This window comes from Cannabis sativa, chromosome 5 (assembly GCF_029168945.1).
Source record: "Cannabis sativa cultivar Pink pepper isolate KNU-18-1 chromosome 5, ASM2916894v1, whole genome shotgun sequence".
Lineage (NCBI taxonomy): Eukaryota > Viridiplantae > Streptophyta > Magnoliopsida > Rosales > Cannabaceae > Cannabis > Cannabis sativa.
This window is the reverse complement of record NC_083605.1, coordinates 18375585-18385872: the sequence shown is the minus strand read 5'-3', so window position 1 is coordinate 18385872 and position 10288 is coordinate 18375585.

The window sequence follows — 10288 nt, the reverse complement described above, 5'->3', positions numbered from 1 at the left end:
AATTCTATGCACAATTCTCCTCCTCGTGCCAGCTCCCATTGCATTTGGGAGATTCGGTCGAAGTAAAGCAACGACCAGGTGAGCCACTCCGGGCATACATCAACAGATTCATGACGGAAGCGACCAAAGTTTTGCGGGTAACCGAGGATGGAAAGTTATCCGCGATACTGGGGGAACTGAAGTCCTCGGTGAACTTTGGAAAGATATAAGGAAGAACGGGCCAGTAGACTCAATGAGTGATTTCCTTGACCGAGCCGAAGGCTTCATCAAGCTCGAAGAAGCCATTCAACGAGCAGAAGGTGAACAGAAGCCGGGCAAGTCCAAGGCTCCTTCCACTGGGACATCCGCCCAACTCCTCAACTGTTCCAATAATTCATGCTCAAGTGGCAAGCGTTCAAGCAACAACCACAAGCAAGGAAACGGGAAGAAAGGAAAGTTCACTGATAAATCTGGACAGACTCCCCGAGAGAATCATGCCAAATACACTGCATTCACTATTCTGACTGAAGATATAGAAAGTGTATATATGGCAACTCAGTCGTTAATCTCGTACAAGAAGCCCGGCCGATGAAGGAAGATACCAACAAAAGGGACATGGCGAAGTTTTGTCAGTTCCACGAAGACTATGGCCACGACACTAATGAATGTTACAATCTGAAGCGGGAAATTGAATTTCTAATAAAGAAAAACAATCCACACTTGCAGAAGTATGTCAAGACCAACCAAGGTCAGAACAACCAAGATTTGCTACCTCCACCAGTAGATGGACACTTACAAGTCATTATTGGAGGCCCGCACATTGCTAGAGATTCGGGCAAAGCTCGCGAGAGGTATGCCCGGACAGCACAGCACGAGCAAGAAGAAGTCATCCTGGCCGTGGAAGAAAGGAAGCGCAAAGTTCCACGAGCAGGAGAGCAAACGATAACTTTCAACGATGAAGGCGCTGTCAAAATTAGATTTCCGCACAATGACCCGCTGGTCGTGGAAGTCCAGATAGCCAATAAAATGGTGGCCAGAACCATGATCGACAATGGAGCTTCTTCAAACATTTTGTTCAAGACTGCTTACGAAAAGATGGGACTCCAACTCAAGGATCTAACTCTATGCCTCCAGCCTGTCTATGGTTTCACCGGTCAAGGAGTTGCACCTCTAGGACAAATTCAGCTACCCCTCACTGTTGGACAAGCTTTGACGAGCATAACTATCATGGCACAGTTCCTAATATTGGATGTTCGTTCAGCTTTTAACGTAATACTTGGTCGACCAGCCCTGCATGACTTAAAAGCTGTCACATCAATATTTCACTCGTTCCTGAAGTTCCCAACAAAAAATGGGGTAGGGTGTCTTAGAGGGAACCAGCTGTCTGCTCAGGAATGTTACAACCTTGTAGTGGCCAAGGCTAAGAAGGAAGTATCCTCCAGCTAGAACCCAGACAAGGGAAAAAACATTTCCAAGTAGGAAACTTCCCAAGGCGAGGATGAAGATGTGGATCCTCGACTTGGGGACCCAAGCAGCAATGTTGGACCTGTGGAAGAATTAGAAGAGATCGAGATCAATCCAGCTATCCCGACTAGAAAGCTGAAAATTGGAAATGGTTTGTTGCTCGATGTAAAATCAGAGTTGATAAAATTTCTGAGAGCAAACCTAGATGTTTTTGCCTGGTCACATACGGATATGGTCAGAATCGACCCTTCTATTATTTCACATGTTCTAAATATCGATCCTAACATCCGGCCAGTTCAACAAAAACGAAGGCTGTTGGATAAAGAACGAGCAGTAGCTCTGAAAGATGAAGTTGAAAAGCTGCGCAACAACAACTTCATAATTGAAGCTTTTTACCCGGCTTGGGTCGCGAATCCCGTACTCGTGCCCAAGCCGAACAAGAAATGGCGAGTCGGTATTGATTTCACAGACCTCAACAAAGCATGCCCTAAAGACTGTTTTCCACTTCCAAGAATCGATCAGCTCGTAGACGCAACAGCAGGGCACGAAATTTTAAGCTTCATGGTCGCTTATTCAGGCTACAATCAAATCAAAATGCATCCACCAGACCAAGAACATACAAGTTTCCAAACAGATATGGGTCTTTATTACTACAAAGTCATGCCGTTTGGTCTAAAAAACGTTGGAGCTACGTACCAAAGATTGGTAAACAAAATGTTTGAAGACTAGATCGGGCGAAATATTGAAGTGTACGTTGATGACATGCTCGTCAAATCCAGAAAGGCTGGGGGCACATAGACGACCTGGACGAATGCTTCAAAGTCCTCAGAAAATACAACATGAAACTAAATCCCTTAAAGTGCTTCTTTAGAGTCAGATCGGGAAAGTTTCTAGGCTTCATCGTGAATGCTCGAGGAATTGAAGCCAATTTAGAAAAAATTCAAGCCCTCCTGGATATGAACTCGCCAACAAAAACCAAAGAAGTGCAAAGCTTAACTAGTCGAATCGCCGCACTCAGCAGATTCGTGTAAAAATCAACAGACAAATGTGTTCCACTCTTCAACATCCTGCGAGGAAACAAAAAGTTCGAGTGGACAGAAGAATGTGAAAGAGCTTTTCAAGAGCTAAAGGCACAACTTGGAAAACCTCCCGTACTTTCTAAACCTCTCGACGGTGAGGAGGTGGGAATATACCTAGCTGTCACGGAACATGCCGTGAGTGCCGTGCTGATCAGAGAAGAGAACAGCGTACAACACCCAATCTATTACATTAGCAAGAGACTCATCGAGGCCGAGGGCCGATATCCGTTGATAGAAAAACTCGCCTACTGCCTCATTCTAGCAACAAGGAAGTTGAGGCCTTATTTCCAAGCTCATCCTATTCGGGTATATAGCGACCAACCGCTATGACAAATACTGCGAAAGCCTGATGCTTCTGGACTATTACTCAAGTGGGTGGTAGAATTGGGTCAGTACGAAATCAACTTCAAACCCCGAACAGCAATCAAAGGCCAGGCCTTGGCTGACTTTGTGGTAGAATGCACAGGAAAAAAAGAAAGCATACCAGAAAGCAACCCCGAGCCAGCACCTCAGCCAAGTAACAATGAAGACAAACTGACCTGGAAACTACATGTGGATGGGTCGGCTACAGAGCAACTATCTGGCGCAGGGATTGCCCTCGTCATGCCTAGGGGGCAACACCTGCACGCTGTGGTCAAGTTTGGATTCAAGGCATCTAACAACGAATCCGAGTATGAAGCTCTAATCGCTGGACTAAAACTAGCCTGGGAAATGAATGTCGAACACATTCAAATCTGTAGTGATTCACAACTGGTGGTAAATCATGTATCCGGCGAATACGAGGCTTGAGGAGAAAAGATGATAGCATATCTGAGCAAAATACACGACCTACTCGCACAATTCAAAAGCTACTATCTCAGACAAATTCCAAGAGAAGAAAATACAACTGCAGACGCGTTAGCTCGATTGGCAAGCAGTAATGTAAGTGACAAGGCAAACTTGGTCCCTATCCAGTTCCTTGAAGAGCCTAGCATCACTGGCACGGAAGAAATCGAAATGATTGACACGTCCCCAAACTGGATGACACCAATAGCAGCCTACCTCAACTCTAGGGAACTCCCAGATAACCGAAATGAAGCTCAGAAAATGAGAAGGAAGGCAGCACGATATATCATAGTAGAAGGGGTCATGTACAGAAGATGATTCTCGATGCCATTACTCAGATGTGTCACTCAAAACGAAGCTGCACGAATCCTATCTGAAGTTCACGACGAATTTTGTGGAAATCACACCACCGGACAGAGCTTATCCAAGAAAATTCTAAGGCAAGGTTACTTCTGGCCAATGATGATTGAATATTCGAGAGCCTATGTTAACAAGTGCGATAAATGCCAGAGATTTTCAAAGATACCAAGAACTTCGCCCAACGAGCTGACACAAATGCAAAGTCCATGGCCCTTTGCCATTTGGGGAATTGACCTGATCTGGAAATTACCTCAAGGTAAAGGCGGAGTACAGTACGCAGTGGTAGCAGTCGACTACTTTACTAAGTGGACTGAAGCAGAACCACTGGCAACCATTACATCAAAGAAAGTTCAAGACTTTATAGTGAAGAACATCATATGCAGATTCGGACTACCGTACAAAATAGTCTCAGACAATGGCAAACAGTTCGACAGCCAATCCTTCACTGATTTCCGTGTGAACCATGGTATCATCAAAAGTTTCTCCGCAGTGGCACATCCTCAAGCAAATGGTCAAGTTGAAACAGTCAACAAAACCTTGAAGGATATACTAAAGAAGAAACTCAAAGATGTCAAAGGAAACTGGCCAGAAGAACTTCCCGAAGTTCTATGGTCATACCGTACAATGGAAAAAATAGCAACCGGTCAGACACCATTTGCGATGGGGTACGGTTATGAAGCTATGCTGCCCGTCAAACTCGAGCCACCTTCCCACACAAGATTGACGTACAATCAAGGTACAAATCACATACTCCTTGCAGAATCACTTGATGGAATCGAAGAAAGAAGAGCAACTGTAAACTTAAAGTTGATGGCCCATCAACAAAAAGTACATCGGTATTTCAACAAAAAAGTGAAAGCTCGGAAATTCTTCGTGTGAGATATGGTCCTAAGAAGGGCATTCCTAAACACCAAAGATAGCACGAGAGGTGTACTAGGGCCTAACTGGGAAGGACCATATCAAGTGGTCAAAGTTCTCGACTCCGGAGCATACAAATTAGGTAAGTATGGCGAAAAAATGCAACTCATTCTAGTACCACGGTACTGGAACGGTACTGGAATGGAGAACATTTAAGGAAATACTACCAATAAAGTACCAGGTCGGGTGACCACTTTAAGTACAAAATGAACATTTGCTTTTAAGTGAATGGCCTTCTGGGCGGACTATGCCCAAAGGTTTCGATAAAAGAAACAAAGTACTTAGGTTGGGTGACCACGTTAAATTACAGTTTCTTATGTCTGCAATTTGTTTTATTTCATGTTAACCTAAAAGATAAGATTAGATCAAATAGCTCTGATGTAAGTTACTACGGTAACAAATACACTTTTCGATCAATGAATGAATAAAGATAGTATTTCAAAATTCAATTGAGTCAAAAAAATAAGCATGTTTATAATTTACCATACAATGCGTACAAAAGGTTTGGTCTAACCCAATACACCGAACAGATAAGCAATATATTTGTAAAAGACAAGTGACCAAGAGTCATACGTCTGCTCGGTCACTTGGGGGCCACCTATACCTGTACAAAGTATTTGGTAAAAATAAAACAATCACAATTACATGACAATTATAAATAGAGAATGAAATTCATTAAGGATGACAAAAGCACGTAAAACCAGGATTAAAAGCTACCTGGTCAGTGCGTTGTCCAAAAAATGAAAAATAATTCCAAGTTTAAAGAACGCTCTGCCGGTCGTGATGTCTTAGAAAAGGCCCTGAGGCTAAATAAGATATGTATAAAAAAAGGAGATAAAAAGAAGTGTTTAAACAGCTGGAGTCCCAGGCTCTTGGTTCGGTTCTTCTGGGCCAACTGGAGCAGGAGGATCTGTTGTTTGAACGGGAGGAGCATCAACAGCCTGACCAGAGGTTGAAGCAATCGCCTTGGTTCCACCATAAGCCACTTGGGCCGCACAGTACTCAAGGTACATGTCCTTAGCGTCACCCAAGTAGTCAAAGTTGGCCTGGGGATTAGCCTTCCAAAAATCAAAGAAGAGCTCGAGACCGGCTGTCTCTAAGGCATTCACCTTCTCCTTCAACATGTCCACCTCGGCCGAAAGCTCCCCCTCCTTGGCATCCTTCTCCTCCTTCATCTGATGAAGAACTGCTCGCTGAGAAGTCCTCTCATCTTGAAGACTGTTTACCTCAGCATATAAGATCTCGATGGTCTCCTCGAGATCCTTAGTCAGCACGGTGATTTTCTTCTCAACAGAAAATAGCTTCTTGTTGGCTTCGCCCAACTCCAACCGAACATCTCCAGCTTCTGCCCTAGCTTTTTCAGCTTCCTTCTTGGCCAAGTCCGCCTCGGCTTTCAAGGTGTCGGACAGAGCCGCGTTCTTAGAAGCAGCAGACTTAGCCCGGGAGTAAGTGTACGCCAACTTCAGACCGGCCTGCACAAAGGAAAAACTTTAGCATATTGAGCTATGTGTGGAAAATTAAAGAGAAGTATCAAAAAAGACTTACCCTTGTGAACTCCTTCAAGACTCCGCCCACCAGCACATCCAAAGACGAGTCATTGTCAACACCAGCCAGTTGCTCACTGACCTCAGGAACCAGCCGGTTCATGTAGTGGGCCATCATCTCCTTGCCCTTTTTGGCCTCTGGAAGCACGAGCAAAGGTGGAGTTTGTGACTGCACCCGTTCAGGATCACTCCTGACCAGTTCAGACCTAGCCGTTGGTGGTCCAGACTCCTTGGAGTTGGCAGATTTGGGGGTATAGGGTTTTGTAGCAGTCAGGTCCTCAGAAAGATCAATAACCTCCCTGGTAGGTCTCTTTTCCTTTTAAGAGGACCCCTCACCGCCCTTAGACTTCTTGGCGGGAGGAGAGGCAGTAGAGATTCCGCCCACTCTCTTCCTCTGAGCGTCGAGCATCTGCCGAGACATGTTTGCACAGAACAAAAACATTATGGTTAGAAGACAGCCATCAGAAACACAAGGCATGAAAATCAAGAAGCTCAAGAACAAAATAAAGTAAAATGCAAGGTGACCGCCCGCACAAGACTCAGAAGTCCATCATCACCTGACAGTGATCTTATCTCAGACATGACAGCTTTCCCTTTTCTGAACACGGGAGGAGATGGCCGAGCAGGTGAAATGGGCTCCCTTATGCGAATTGCATGTTCAACAGGCCTGGGCGAGGCCGGGAGTTTCTTCTTCCACTTCAATGGAGTCACCTGCTCTTCCTCAGCTTAATCTTCAGAATTCAAAGGCTCCTGAGCATATTGCTTGGCCCTGGCACCACCCTTCAACTTAGCTTCACGCTTCAGTTGAATCAACTCATTCTCCGGGTGAGCTCGTTCGGCCTGGCCAGCATAAAATTTCCTCTTCTTCTCTACCACGGACTTAGGAGTAAAGTCCTCAGGATAAAGCCCATACCTCACAAGATTATCATCGGAGGTCAACTGGATAATATTTTGGCCTTCCCTCGGTAACTGAGCAAGTTTTTGAGCTCTATCCCTAAGAGCAAGAGTGAGGGGAGGACGATGATATGTCGAAATATGTTGAAAATGAGTCCGGGTAATGCTCGCATCCTTCACCATGAAGTACTTATCAACAAAACGCCCTATTTTGCTGATGGCCTTGTCATCCTTGCCGGTCAACCACTTGAAGCATGGCTGATAGAAATAGAAGTATCCCAACCTGCCTTGTTTGGGGGTGCACTTCAAATCGAAGAACCAGGCAACCTCGTGAGGAGAAGGAGTACCCCACCCTTGGGAAGCGTAGAGGACGAAGAGGGAAGACAAATACTTAGTGCCCTTAGGAGTTAATTGGGCCTGGCAGAGACCGAAGAAGTTCGCCACATCCTTGAAGTACTTATGCAAGGGCATCAACGCTTCTTGCTGACCATGGGATCCCGACTAGGCGCACATCCCCTTGTTAGGGTTTGTGGCACGATTATTGTGGGTAGGAATGTAGCAGTCCAACTCGCCCAGGTACCCGCCCTGGTCAAGAGTTCGAAGGCGCGCCTCCGTAATCTTGGACGGAGGACTTACCTATCTGGTGCCCAAGGCACCCTACCTTTTATGAGGAACCGCTGCGGCAAGCTCCTCACTGACGTAGTCCACGCCCTTGACCAGGACGTCTCTGTCAGCATCGACTGGCTCCCCAGCCTCATTGTACCCCCTGTAATTTAGGGGTTCAACCTCTTGGACCTCAGCGTCCCCGTCACGATCCTCCTCCGTCTGGACAGCCGAATCCTGTTCAGCTCTGGGCAGAGTGGCAAGCCGAGCCACTTGAGGATCAGTGGCGTCAGCTAGATGCGTGGTTTTCTTTGTATGAGCCATCATCTTATGGCTGGGTACAGGGTCAGAGGAATGTCCTTCACTAGAAGAAGGAGGACTAGAACGAAGACGAGGGGTGATCCTCGTGTAGAAGTTGAAGCAAATTCTGGTCGATCCGATGTTAGAGTTCCAAAGACTCACCTGAGTTCATCTACAAAAGACAACACACGAGATGAGTGTTGGTCGGAATATCAAACAATAAGCAAGATGAAAGACGGATGCTATGCAGTTCAAAAACAAGCATTATGGATGTAAACCCACATGAAGACATGATAAAGAAGAATCGCAGAAGTTTCTAACCCTAGGGTTTCCTAAGCATTTTTCTACAGCACAGTGGAAGTTGCATTCGAAATGTAAACATGCAACGATAAGCATAAAGGAAATCAGAAACTTACTCAAGATTTGAGTGTCTGGGTTCGAGCAACGTCTATCCAGCCATCAGTTGTATGAAGGCACTTCGGCGACTTTGAAGCCAAGAAATTTTTTTTCGCTCTGGAGCTTACTTAGCAAAGAAGGGTGATAAAATGAGTTTATGTGCCAATGCTGTGGATATTTATAGGCAAGTCACGAAAAGAGGAAATTGTCTCAAAGAAACCTCAGACGCCTCAGCTTCCCGCCTTAAAAACGAACATGGGAAATCAAAAGTAATCGAGCACAACCATCAGCCGTGGAAAGAGAAAATCGGATTTTGAAATATTAATTGTCAGAGCATTTATTAGCCGAAAACTGAAGGGACGCCCAGTTAGCTTCACATCGAGTCTCGAACGGTCACGCTCGACACGTGTCCCCATCCAAAGGCAGAACCAGCTTGGATGAAGTCTACACGCAACCTCAGAAGTCCCGTACAGACTTAGGGGGCAAATGTTATCCCAAATTTTTCACTCTGACGTGGCATCATGGGAAAGGTGACACGTGGAGTCCACTTGGAACATCTGCTCGGGAAGATAGGCCGAGCGGGATGCCTCGCTGGCATGTCTAGAGTAAGATATTCAGCTATTCGCGCAGAGCAATCAACACTTAGCAAATTCAGCTTTCGCATCATGAGTCATCAACTCAATCCCTATAACTCAGTGATCAATTTACGTGGATACGACATACACACGATCCCACTATCAGTGTATTCAGCCTCAATCCCACGATCCTTGCATTCAGCATTGATCCCACGATCTTTCTGTTGATACGCATTGTAACGAGAGAGGGAACTCTTCCTCCTCAAGTTTCCTAGCCCTATAAATAGTGATGTATACTCAATAGGGAGGGGATCGGTCGAAAAGAAGCTAAGCTAAGACTATACTATTATCTAAGAATTACATATCCAGAGATACTGTTGTAAGAGCTACAAGAAAGGAATCTTCTTCCTTGATCTTAAGTCAATACAAATAACGAGGATTAGGCTATTACCGAACTGCTCGGGGCTGAACCTCTTTAAAATTCCTGTGTCTTATTATTACTTTATCATATATCTGTTACTACATATCGTTTATCGCTTATAAATTAGACTCATTATCGTTGGCTAAAAGCGAAGTCAACAAAGATTATATTGAAATGGATTTTATTTAGGGCATAAAATCCCAACACAAGGTACAGACAAAAATTTGGCCAATCGTACCCAAGCGTACTTGCCAAATAAAGTACATCGTACAAGGATGGGTATCAGCAAAGTACTGTCTTAAGTATACCAACTTAGACAAATGGTGAATCTTAAGTTGTACATTCGCCTATAATAGACTCACCACTGAGTCTTATACAAAGATTCCAAGGGAACCACGTATGAGACTATAGCAGTATATGCCTACAGGGCCTTGACAAAGCCCTTGCGCAAGTCAAAAGAGAACAAAATCTTAGCCACCCGCTTGGAACCTATGCCTTGGCCAGCCAGGCTTCCTAAGCTTAGAGAGGGTCGGCTAGGGTTCCGTGACCCAGCCAAGGGTCAGCCAGGGACCCTAAGCCCAGGCATAGGCTGGCTAGACTTTAGGGTACCCCCTATGGCCGACCAGCTCCCATGAGAAGGCCCTGTGGTCGGCCAGGGTGTGCTACGGATCTAAGTGTGTGTTTCTCATGAACTCAAACAAGTTCTTTGTGTTCTTTGTGACTCAAAGAGTCAAGAATCACAACGAATGTCAAAATTAGATCTTTTTCGTCAAAAAATCACACATTATACATCCTAAAGCTATCATGTCAATCAAAATACCAAAAAGATTACAATATAATGTGGAAATCGTAAAATATTCAAAGTGGAGAAATGCTTCAAACAACCATGGGAAAATTAACTAAATAAGTGCATCACAGGATTTAAAAGCT